A 9,315-nucleotide genomic window follows, 5' to 3' on the forward strand; every position below is an offset into this window, starting at 1 on the left:
AAAAAAAAAAAAAAAAAAAAAAAAAAAAAAAAAAAAAAAAAAAAAAAAAAAAAAAAAAAAAAGAAACCAAGCTGATGCAACGGCACAATGCCTATACTCCCAGCTACTCCAGAAGGCTGAGGCAGGAGTACGGCACGTTCAATGTTCAAGGCCAGCTTGAGCAATTTAGTGAGACTCTGTCTCAAAGAGGCACGGGGTGGAGGTGTAGATCAGTGGTAGAGTATTTTCCTAGCTCGAAAGAGGCTCTGGTTTTGATTCCTCGTATGGCCAAAAAAACCCAAAACAAAATAAAACAATAAAAGCAGTGTGGCTTTTCCCTACACGTCCCCAGCCACTTTCTTGTTCTGCTGCACTGCTGTGCGCTCACTGACTAATTCCCACCCTGCAAGGCACATCCCTACCTGCCCCTAGTCAGAAGGGTCAGATCCTTGCTTGTGTCTTATAAATGATTCCACTTCCTACAGGGCCAGCATACATTTTCTGCACTACAAACTTGTTAAAACACTATTATTTGCAAGCCCACAGGCTTAGAAGATGGCCTAATGTGGTGTTCTCAGTCACGATGAAAAACCACGTAAGAATCAGACGTCACCCTGTCCCTGTGAGGAGTGGTGGGCAGTGCTATGCCACTTACTAGTCGGAGGAAGACAGGTGGAAGGGAACAAGACAAGAGGCACAAAGCTTTCCAAGCGGTGGCTTCGGAGGGCGCCGGGCTGGGAAGGCATCTCAGACTTTCTGAGCATGTTGCCAGGTGTGCTGGTGGGTATTTAACACCATCCATTTTCATGCACCCCGCAATTTAGAAGAGGAGCTTTATTGACTCTTGTGTTACAGATGAGAAAAGAGGGTTCGAGCAGCTAGGGGAGGTGTCCAGGGTCACCAAGTGTCCCAGGGAGTGCTGAGCTCAGCTCCAATTTCGATAGTATTACAACAGTAGTTTCAATAGTATCACACAGCCCAGCTGTTCCCCCCTGAATCACAGTTAGACAAGGTTTCCTTTGTGTAGTTGGGGTCTTTCTTTGCCACAAAGAAATGGCAAATCCAAGGATACGGAATCTACCCTCTAACTTTGGAACGAAAACTGCCAAGGTCTTGGACCCTGTTCCCCTCCTTTCCAGATTGGGAGCTCCCTGCTGGTGCAAATATCTCCCCTTTAAGATTGGGGGCTCCCTGAGGTTGGGTGGCATCTGCCCCTTGAGATAGGGGACTTCGTCTCCCCTGGGGTCTAGACCTCCCCTCCACTGTGTCACATACCAGAAAGCAAGGAGACTTGCAGAGAAGAGCAAGCCCTGGCCACACCTGGGCCCTTCCTTACTAGGCCCACCACCTGGGTGCTGGACCCAGTTAGTTTCCAAAGACCACTCCATCCTGCAGAGGGTGAGTCCTACGGGTCCCGGGACACCCAAGAGCTGACTGGCATTTAGTGCCCAGTCACATCTAACAGCAGTGCACTGCCTGGGGCTCTAGCAGCTGGGGCTGGGGTGCAGCCCCTGGAGGACCTGTACAAAAGCCTTTCCACTTGAGCAGCCTGTCTCTAATGATTATAAAGGCACAGGGGTTTAATCCATTTTTGATGTAAGCGCTAATAGCTCTGTGTCCTTTAAGTTCAAAGCGGGTGCATACATGTCACTAATTAGCCAAGCACAGAGCCATTCAGCTCCCTCTCATGTTTCTAATTAGGTCTTTAATAACAAACAAACTCCGACCTTACCAAAAGGCCCCCATTCGTCAGACAGTCAAGGAGGGCAGCTGCTGGCCTGTTTATTGTTGCTGCCCACTTGTGCACATGCTCCTATCTCAGCCACGACAGGGCTGTCCTCAAGGGAGACAGGAGAGTCACCTCATGAAGACAGAGACCCCCTCAGCCCATCAGGAAGATGCTGGTCTTCCTGGTCTTGCTGCAAAGGAAAGCCGAGAGCCTTGGGCTTCCAGCTGCAAGCTAGAGATCCCAGACTCAGGCTGAGACCTCACGTGCTTTTTGAGAGAGAAGGCTGGGGTGCCACTGATGGTCACAGATGGTGCAAAGCTCTGCATCCAGTGAGCACTGGATGGCACCTAAGACCATGGTTACGCACCAGACTTGCTTGGTGCCCACCTTGCCAGATTCTGGTTTGATGGATCTGCAGGGTTTAAAGACTCCCCAGGTGAGTCCAACATGAAGTAAAGTTCAGAAGTATTGTGTTGACCCTAATCTCAGGATTGACTTGCTCATCAGTGACTATTAACAGCTATTAACAAGTCCACTGTTGTTAATGAATACCATCCATCAAGAGTCAAATCCTTCAATCAACCCCACTCGCGGATGGAAATCTGACAACAGATTGCAAAAATGATAAACAATTCTGGAAATAACTTGGTTCCTCCCACTGCTTTATGCATTAAGCAAGGCATGACTGACTGCTGAAGTTCAAATGCATCCTCACCAGGTTTCTTACCACTTGGAAACCCCTGGCTTTCTTGACACCTGATCCTCTCTCAGCTCTTAAGCCACTATCATTGTCACTGCTTCAGCCTCCAACGACAAGAGATCAAGAGCTTTGGAAACAGCAGCTATACAGAGCTGTGATCTTCAACGGTCCTCCCAGACCCTCTAGTCTGAAATCCTCATTTAGTAGAGAAGGAAGCAGACTTGGAACCAAGCCTTCCAAGCCTTCTAATTAGCTACTCTTCCTTCTATGTGCTTATTACCTCTATTTTATTTTAAAAACTGTTTCTCATCCTTATTAGATTAATCCACAAAGCATTCTCTTGTCCTCGTAGGGAAAAGGGGTAGAAGGAAAGCCTCTCTGCTCCCTTGGCCTTGAAGGCCAGGATGTGGGAGTGGAGGCCATCCCTGAACACAGTGTAACCCTCAGCACCATCATTTCTAAGCCTGAACTGAACGTTTTCTTCAAGGCAGGAGGGGATGCACTGAAATCTTGGAGGCTACTTCAGTAGAAGCCTTAAGACCGTATGCACCTGGGGCCGGGGATTTAGCTCAGCGGTTCCGCTGCCTGCCTTGCAGGCCAAGGTCCCGAGTTTGATCCCCAGGACCAAAAGGAAACAAACAAAGACAACTCCCCCCAAAAACCATATGCACCTGGAGCTGAACAATCACAAGCCAGCAGGAAAATGTGGCCAAGGGCACAGGGCAAAACTGGACTGGGGGGAGCGGGCGGTGTCCTCCAACACCGGTCCACGTTGTCTGGTTTTGCTACGGTGCTTCAGGTCTTCAGTGCGTCCTGAATCCTATGTGTGGTCTGATGCGGAATTCTTCTCCCCAAGGTTAGGAAAGCCATCCTCTCCAGGTTACAGTCAGGAAAACTTCCAGAATGAGAAGAAACCCAGGCTGGGAAGCAGAGCTGGGCTGCTTTCCCCAAGTACATCGGCCTCTATCACAAGTGCCCAGGTTTGCCTTGTTTATCACAGACCTGTACAGACCATTTTATTAATATTAATAAGTAGCCAGGAACAAAGGGCCGCTTTTATTTTTAGCTTTCTCTAATTGTGTAGTAATTACTCATCTACAAAACAAATGAGCCTTTGCTCACAGTTGCCATGGTACTGGGAGCCCAGCCTCCCTACAAGATGATTGGCTGAGGAGCCCACGGCTCTAGCTTGTGGACCCACCTCTCCCTCTGCTATTGGTCCAAAGCAAAGCCCCAGCAACTAGGCAGCCAATCCCCTTCCAGTGCTAGGGCTGAGCTTTGTTTCCCAGCAATCTTCCAGATGCTGTTCTGGTAGCTCACAGGAAGGGATACTGACTCCTCCCCATGGAGAAAGTCTGTGCTGAGAAACCCTCCCGTGCTCCATTGCCTACTTTCTTTTGGGCAGTGGCTAACTTCCTTTGATAGATGTTGTTTTAGCAAAACCTTCCTTTCAAAGAATTCCCTCCAGGCTGGCTTCTCTAACAACCCTGCCTCCCCTGGCCCTCCAGTGTCTGACAATGGTCTGAATGGATTCAGGGACCAAAAACCAGATCAGAAATGTCAGCCAGAGAAACCCAGGCAGTGCCATGACATGAAATCTGCAATAGCAGAATCAGGTGCAAACAACACAGACCGCCTCCTTGAAGCTACTTGTAAATGATTTTGCGCTATCTCCTCCCCTCGAGGATATAAAAATTGAGTCGAGAGCAGCTGTGGGTTTCTGTTGAGGGTAAGTGTAAAAGTTGCAGTCCTGCTCAGCCATCGCTGGGCTGGAACAAGGAAGCATCTGCTCAAAACAGCACAGACTGATGGGCCAGCCTAAGCTCCCTTCCTGCCTCTCCCACCTCAGACAGGCTCTGTTTTGCACACTTTCCAGTTGCGGGGATAAAATATTCAACACATCCACAACCTAAGGGAGGTGAAATTTATTTTTGCTCTGAGGCTCAGTCCATGGCTGGCTCCTGAGAAAGAAGAAATGGGGTGGTGGGAGGGCGTGGTGGGAGAAGTGGGGGAACCGAGGACAGAATGCACCCTTCCAAACCACACCCCCAGGGACACACACCCAACCAGGCCCCACCTCCTGACAGCACCCCATGATCGAAAACACCTTCTATATGTAGGAGAATTTGTGGAGGGGCATTTTAGATCTCAACCGTAACAGGCTACTATCCTCTCTCAGCCACAGTTTTTAAATAGTCAAAACGGGGCTAGGAATAACATTACCTGCTGCACAGGGTTATGAGAATTAAATAGGGTAATGCAGGTGGGCTTGGCACAGTACCTGGCTTGCTCATAGGACAGGAGTTACTATTAATATATTACTATTGTTGTTACTTTATTAAAATTGGCTGGGAAGTGTCTCTAGCATTCTATCAAGCACGCTCAAGATAACTTGACCTTGTAAGACCTCCCAGGCTAGTGTGAATTTTGAGATGCAGGCTAGAGGCCTCTTATACCATGCCATGGAATAGACTTCATTGTGGCCTCTTCGGACAAACCTGATCCCGACAGCCAATGCAGCTACTCAAAAAAGTATTATGTGCTTGCCTCTTGTTCTGCAGGATCCTAAGCTAGAAACAAGCATCCAGGAACAGAGGGCCCTTTTATTTTCTGTATTCTTTAATTGTATAGTAATTATTCATCTACACTAAAATAAGGACCAGGCTGACTCTGCCTCCTGGAGAACTAATGGTTTGTATTGTTGGGAAACGCTGGTGTCACCCAGAAATACACGTAAAGTGTCCTCCGAGGACTTATAGCCCCATGGATTGGTTGCCCCACGTAGGGCTCATCAGGTGTGACTTCCTCAGTCTGAGCCAGATTTTAAGGGACGAAGCAAAGACAAGGACAGAGGGAAAGAAGCTGGTGGAAAGGATGAGGCCAGTGGTTGCTGTGAGGGCAAAGGACTTGTCACCAACAACCCCCAGCAGGGAACGAATGACAGCCCGCCAGTAGAAGCAAAGGACAGCCGTGGAAAATTAAGGTGGAGTCCCACGGTGGAAACCCAGCCTCAGACGCTTGGCTCAGGGAGGTCAAGCTGTCCTCTCTGGGGTAGATACCAGGTGGTTCTGTCCTCCCCACACTCTGCTGCCACACAGAGTGTGAACTTCCCTCTCTTGCCAATATGACTCTATCCCCCCAACTTGCAAGGTCTCCTGGAAGCTTGCTGTCTGTAGGTCCTCTGCAAGTCCTCAGCACGATGGGGAGGCCAGAGTTAGCATCAACGGGAAGAGCCAAAGACTCCCCCAAAGACTCACTGCTTGCTTTTCACTATATATTAACACGTATCCTGTGTTTATAATGTATGTGCAGTATTTGGAGTTTGTTTGCCTGCCTCTAATCCTGCCTCTCCAATCCACCACATGGACAACGTTGCCAAGTGCAAATCATGTGGATGTTACTAAAATAGGAGGACAAAGCTAAGAGAACTAGAGAAAGAGCCTGTGCAAACTACATGAGAAGCCACTCTTCTATAAAGATTCCAGGATGTCAGCCAAGAAATCCCCTGTAACGCTGAACCATGCAAAGCTGGGTTTTCTGGAACAGTCAAAGACACCCTTGAATCAGGCTTGGGAAAATATCTGCCACACATAATAATTACTACTGTTATATACTTGATAAATATCTGCTGAATTAGACCCTGTGGTAGATGTGCCCTGGGAACTCTGCAGCTGGAAGCATAAACCAGGAGGACTTGGGCTAAAGCTCGGCTGAGGGGAGTTAGAACCCGAGGCTGTTCTAGCGCCCCCGGCACATTCTGCTTTGGGTTTGCGCCAGGTGTCTGGGGCCAGATGAGTCCTTAATGAACTGATGTGGCTTCTCCACAGGGCTACCTTGAGGAGGCCAAATACCTGGGCTTATGTCCAAGGTTCTTCACCTTTGACCAAAGCCTGGCTCCTCGGTAACCACGTGTGTGACTCTGGGTAAGTCATTTAACTGTGCAGCCTAGCTTTCTCATGAAAACAAAGATGTAAAGCAACCCAAAAACTTCTGCCTTCTGTGTTAGCTCGCAACTTAGCTGTGGCAATGGATGTTATAGTATATACATGATTATTGTTATTATTATTATTATTATTTTGGATTTTTTGAGACAGGGTCTCACTATGTAGTTGAGACTAACCCAGAACTCACTGTGTAGCCCAGGTTGGTCTCAAACTCACAGTGATCCTCCTGCCCCAGCCCCCTGAGTGTTGAGATTACAGGCATGTGCCATCACGGCCGGCTTATACACAATTATTGAAACTTGTAGAAATATAAGGAACATGACACACTTGGGCATGCATTCCTTTGATGGCTCTCATCAACCCCAAGGTGTCTGACTCCCTTTCAAGGCTTCCCAGACCCTGCAGTAGCCCCCGGCCAGCACAAGGTGCAAGGAGCACGTCTCTCAGCTCCTCCACACCAGGAGCTACACAGAGCACTGTCACACTTCCCGTTCCTCTCTAGGAGCTGGGCCTGGACTCCTCAGCCGATGCAAGAGTGAGGGCCAATCAGCTCAGGGGGGTGTGAAGAGATGTACGTCACCCACTGACTACCATTCCACTGATTTAAAAGACCATTAACCACCCCTCCACTCCATTCACTTTAGGATTAACTTACACTTAGGGGTTGGGCTTCAAGGCTAGCCACTAATTGCACTAGAGTTAATTTATCAAGGGCACGGGTATTTCTATTACAAAATTATTGATTAGAGCTGATGTATTTTATTCTCCACAGGATCGGTCTGAAAGCTCTTGGAAAATGAATGAAGCTGAGGTCAGCAGTGGTAGGCAGCTGTGCACAACATTATAAATTCACTGAGATTACTCAAGTCCAGGGCTGGAATCCATGGTGGAAGTTCCAGGTCTCTCAGAAATGGAAATCTTAATGACAAAGTGGGAAGTAAGGTGTCCACCTCCAGAACAGACAGTGGAAAGATGTACATTCAGGAAAGACCCTTTGGGTTATCCTAATGGGTCACAGATCTGCTCTTTCTTTGGGCCACTATGCAGGCTCTATTCCATGGCCACAGAGGTGGCTCTGTCCCCATGACCTTAGCCCACAGATGCACCATCTTGGTGTCCCAGTCTTAGCACAGAGAGGCTGGGTGGGAAAGCAGAGATACCTGTACTGTGTTCCCTGCCCTCCACTCCTTATGGGATCTTGCTGTAAAGGCACAGGAAAGCCCTTCCTCAGAGCTGAAGACATGCAGTGAGTGATCCATTTTCCTTTCTAAAGGAAGCTGACAGTGGTCACTGAGATAGTCAGGGGCCACCTGTGTTGGGACAACGGTGGGAAAAAAGGCTACAATGACAAAGTAGGCCCCCAGGCACCATATACTATTAGCCTTTGCAGCACAGCACGTTTCAACAGACTTCGATGTGTGCATAAAATGAGAAATTATTACCAAAAACCCTAAATATGTCCTGTAGCTTTACTTGCTCTGAGTCGACTTAAAATCATGAATTTTGGAGGCCACACAGGTGAACAATACGTTATTAGTTTCCCACTAGCTTTGCTGGCTATAACACCTCTGATGTGGGGGTTATGACACGTTTCCTGGGTTACTTTTCAGAGACCTGAAGGCTACTCTGCTAGGACCACTGATTCTTCCCTTGGGCCTGCAGATGTCTGATGACTGACTAAGGCTTGGCATCTCTATCTTTGTATTCTGTTCCCTTTTCTGCCTCCCTCTTAACCCTTGAGTCAGACTCTACTCAACTCCACATGTAGACATGTTGATAGTTTTGTCCTAGACTATGATACAGGGTGGACTTGGCCTATTGCCCATTGGGGTTTCTAGCTCACCCCTGTGCTTTTTTAGCAGCTGAAACACTAAAAGTTCTTCAGTCTTATCATCAAGCCAGGACATTTACACAAGATGATGACAACAGCTGTCAGAATAACCCAGCAGTTCCTGAGGGAAGCCGACCACCTGTTAGCCCACCAAGTCCAAGGCCCGGATGTTTTGTGCGGGGTGATGGTGCAAGATACACAAACATTCAACACCCTGTAAGACAGATGAGTTGACCATGACCACCAGGTGGTCCAAATTCATCACAAAACAGGACGCCTTCTGAAACTGTGCTGTGGCTAGTGGAAATTACTAGACTTAAACCCACCCAGGCAAATCAATAAAAACCTACTGCAGGCCGAAATTTAGCTTAGTGGTTCTGCCACCTTCCTCCCAAATGCAAGGTCCCAAGTTCAATCCCCAGTACCAAAAAATAAAATAAAATAAAATGTAACAAAACAAAACAAAACCTATTGCTCTCTTTGTTCTGGGAACAGCAGCATGGCCACTCTCTCAATAATTGCTTGCTCCCTTCAGCCGAAGCCCAATTTGGCTAATGCCCGCTTTCCCACCAATAAACTGTTGCTTGTGCAATATTGTGTGCGTTTGCCATATCTGGCCCAGCCTTGTTTCTACCCTCCCTGGTCAAAGATCCCATCATCCAGTATCAGTCAGCATCAGGCTAGAAGCAATGAATCATGGGAAACTGGGATTTTCAGGGCACAGAACAAGATTTCCAGACCACTGAAGAAGGCAAGAGAGTCATCTGTGTTTATGTGTGTATGTGCCAGGGAGAGGGGCTTTCCTGCTCCCTCTGCCTTCTGCTCCTACCCTCCTCTCTCCCGCAGTAGCCTTAAGCCTGACAGTCCCAGCCCTTCCCCTGTGCTCCATAACCCCACTTCTTTGGAGGCCAAAACAGAAGGATGGCTCCTCCCAGATTTCTCTGCCTGGGCCGTGATGCCCTCATTCTGTCTGGTAGCAGGCTGGCCTGGCACACATTCAGTCCCTGTGCTTCTGACTCTGCCAGAGCACTGTGGCTTTCTCTGTAAAGCTAACATTTCACTGTATCAAGACACTGTTTTTTTTTTTTTTTTTTTTTTTTTTTTTTGGGGTTTACATTTGGTTATGTCTCTG

At 48.0% G+C, this 9,315-nt stretch overlaps 1 protein-coding gene and 1 long non-coding RNA gene across 11 annotated transcripts in view; one reads left to right on the plus strand and one right to left on the minus strand.

Moving 5' to 3' along the window:
• Window positions 1–8,571, plus strand: part of LOC104859555 — a 13,760-nt gene extending 5,189 nt beyond the window's left edge. For 2 of the 4 annotated variants that reach the window (XR_004516988.1, XR_779431.2), the window contains 2 exons: window positions 6,236–6,331; window positions 7,125–7,226. This is a non-coding gene — a long non-coding RNA (uncharacterized LOC104859555). Of the gene's footprint in view, window positions 1–6,235; window positions 6,332–7,124; window positions 7,227–8,211 lie in introns of those variants that run through there. The other 2 variants (XR_004516987.1, XR_004516989.1) reach the window with 2 other exon arrangements.
• Window positions 1–9,315, minus strand: part of Msi2 (musashi RNA binding protein 2) — a 363,233-nt gene that overhangs the window by 16,599 nt on the left and 337,319 nt on the right. The window lies entirely within an intron of this gene.

Source organism: Fukomys damarensis, unplaced genomic scaffold (genome assembly GCF_012274545.1).
Source record: "Fukomys damarensis isolate Sample0158 unplaced genomic scaffold, DMR_v1.0_HiC HiC_scaffold_13, whole genome shotgun sequence".
NCBI classification, from domain to species: Eukaryota; Metazoa; Chordata; class Mammalia; order Rodentia; family Bathyergidae; genus Fukomys; species Fukomys damarensis.